The sequence below is a fragment of the Oncorhynchus gorbuscha genome, unplaced genomic scaffold (genome assembly GCF_021184085.1).
Source record: "Oncorhynchus gorbuscha isolate QuinsamMale2020 ecotype Even-year unplaced genomic scaffold, OgorEven_v1.0 Un_scaffold_695, whole genome shotgun sequence".
In the NCBI taxonomy this organism is placed as follows: domain Eukaryota; kingdom Metazoa; phylum Chordata; class Actinopteri; order Salmoniformes; family Salmonidae; genus Oncorhynchus; species Oncorhynchus gorbuscha.
Window position 1 is genome coordinate 139271 of NW_025745769.1, and position 2819 is coordinate 142089.

General features: G+C 47.6%; 1 long non-coding RNA gene across 2 annotated transcripts; it reads left to right on the forward strand.

The window, feature by feature from the left end:
• The first annotated feature begins 278 nt into the window (after positions 1 to 278).
• LOC124019844 lies at positions 279 to 2559 on the forward strand. 2 transcript variants are annotated; one of them, XR_006835853.1, is made up of 3 exons: positions 279 to 323; positions 1816 to 2064; positions 2534 to 2559. It is a non-coding gene; the product is annotated as an uncharacterized LOC124019844 (long non-coding RNA). The 2 variants fall into 2 exon arrangements; XR_006835852.1 differs by lacking the exon at positions 2534 to 2559 and adding an exon at positions 2146 to 2166.
• The last annotated feature ends 260 nt before the right edge of the window (positions 2560 to 2819 follow it).

Consider the following 2819-nt stretch of genomic DNA (forward strand, 5'->3'; position numbering starts at 1 on the left):
CTCTCTGTCTTTACTCTCTCTCTCTCTCTTTTACTCTCTCTCTCTCTCTCTCCTCTCTCTCTCTCTCTCTCTCTCTCTCTCTCTCTCTCTCTCTCTCTCTCTCTCTCTCTCTCTCTCTCTCTTTCTTTCTCTTTCCATGATTTTCTCCCTGTCTCTCTCTCCCTCTATCAGCTCTGATGACTCTCTCTTTCTGGCCTGTCCATTCCTCTCAGCAGGGGCCTTCTCAGAGACAGCAGGGCCAGCTGTTCAGACCTGGGCTTGGACACCACCGTGGAGCTCCCTGGATGTCTCCTCTCTGGGACACAACCTGGACATGCTGAAAGGTGACTTACTCTCTCCTCTCCTTTTGACCAATGACTCTCCTCTGTTTACTCTCTGTCTTTCTCATGTCTCTCTCTACAGGTGGACATTTTGTCATGACACTCTTCCTCTACCCTAGAACTGTGTTGGCTAGTCATCAATCTCTCTCTCTGTTCCCTCAATACTTCTAGTGTGATTCTCTTGTTCTAGATGTATGATAATCTACAGTTGAAGTCGGAAGTCTACATCTTTTGGAGACATTAAAACTGATTTTTCAACCACTCCACAAATTCCTTGTTAAAAAACTATAGTTTTGGCAAGTCTCATCTACTTTGTGCATGACAAGTAATTTTCCCAACAATCTTACAGGATTATTTAACTTATAATTCTCTGATGACTCCCAGTGGGTCAGTTCTGGCCTGTCCATTCCCAGCTCAGCAGGGGCCTTCTCAGAAAGCATGGGCCAGCCTGGGTGTTCAGATTTGGCAATTGGACACCACCGTGGATGAGCCCCTGGATGTCTCCTCTGGGACACATTGTTTTGGTTAAGTCTGGACATGCTGAAAGGTGACTTTTTGTAGGTTTTTGGGGTTGTTTACTATCTCAATCTCCTCTCGATTTTCTCACCAATGACTGGCTCCTGTCTGCACGTTTGTAGTACAGCTTCACGTTCGTTTTGTTGTTTTTTGTAGTTTGTTTAGTGTCCGTCTTCATTCAAATATAATATGTATTCAATTCTCGCTGCCTTTGGTCTCCTCATACCGCTCAGGAAGGAAGGTACACGTTTTATCTGTACAAACAATAGTGACACCACTGGACCACGCAGTCGTCATACCGCTCAGGAAGGAGACACGTTCTGTCTCCTAGAAATGCGAAAAATGCAAATCAATCCCAGAACAACAGCAAAGGACCTTGTGAAGATGCTGCAGGAAACAGGTACAAAAGTAGCTATATCTTTGTGATGGAGTGACCATCACAAAGCCCTGACCTCAATCCTATAGAAAATTTGTGGGCAGAACTGAAGAAGTTTGTGCGAGCAAGAAGGCCTACAAACCTGACTCAGTTACACCAGCTTTGTCAGGAGGAATGGGACAAAATTCACCCAACTTATTGTGGGAAGCTTGTGGAAGGCTACCCGAAACGTTTGACCCAAGTTAAACAATTTAAAGGCAATGCTACCAAATACTAATTGTGTATGTAAACTTCTGACCCACTGGGAATGTGATGAAAGAAAGAAATAATAAATAATTTTCTCTACTATTATTCTGACATTTCACATTCTAAAAATAAAGTGGTGATCCTAACTGACCTAAGAGGGAATTTTTACTAGGATTAAATGTCAGGAATTGTGAAAAACTGAGTTTAAAAGTAATTGGCTGAGTTGTATGTAAACTTCCGACTTTAACTGTATGTCTCCTCCCTAGATATACCAGTTATGGATCCTCTGTATATATGAAAGCACACATCGTTCCAACTATTAGTAACTCATTGGTTGTGTACTTGTTTCTCCCCCAGATCAAGTAGAATCTGGCCACACTCCTGACGCCCCTCGCCCCGGCTCCGAGCTCCTTTCTCCGGGCGCCACCACCACCATGGCACGCCCAGGCTCCAACGCCAAACCCATCCTGCCACCTATCCTGTCGGGACGCAAAACCCCCGGACCCAGCCCTAAGCCCCAAACCCTGAGACAGGAGAGAGAGGGAGATGAGGAGTGAATAGGTACAGGAGAGAGGCAGAGGAGGAGTGAAGAGGTACAGGAGAGAGGTAGAGGAGGAGTGAAGAGGTACAGGAGAGAGGTAGGGAAGAGAGGTACAGGAGAGAGGAAGAGGGAGGAGGCAGAGGAAGGAAGAGGTACAGGAGAGAGGAAGAGGAGGAGTGAAGAGGTACAGGGAGAGAGGTAGAGGAGGAGGAAGAGGTACAGGAGAGAGGTAGAGGAGGAGGAAGAGGTAGAGGAGGAGGAAGAAGAGGGTACACAGGAGAGAGGAGATGAGGAGGAAGAGGTACAGGAGAGAGGTAGAGGAGGAGTGAAGAGGTACAGGAGAGAGGCAGAGGAGGAGTGAAGAGGTACAGGAGAGAGGAAGAAGAGGTACAGGAGAGAGGTAGAGGAGGAGTGAAGAGGTACAGGAGAGAGGAAGAGGAGAGGAGAGGTGAAGAGGTACAGGAGAGAGGAAGAGGAGGAGTGGAAGAGGTACAGGAGAGAGGTGGAGGAGGAGTGAAGAGGTACAGGAGAGAGGAAGAGGTACAGGAGAGAGGCAGAGGAGGAGTGAAGAGGTACAGGAGAGAGGCAGAGGAGGAGTGAAGAGGTACAGGAGAGAGGAAGAGGAGGAGTGAAGAGGTACAGGAGCGAGGAAGAGGAGGAGTGAAGAGGTACAGGAGAGAGGTAGAGGAGGAGTGAAGAGGTACAGGAGAGAGGCAGAGGAGGAGTGAAGAGGTACAGGAGAGAGGAAGAGGAGGAGTGAATAGGTACAGGAGAGAGGAAGAGGAGGAGTGAAGAGGTACAGGAGAGAGAGAGGAGGAGG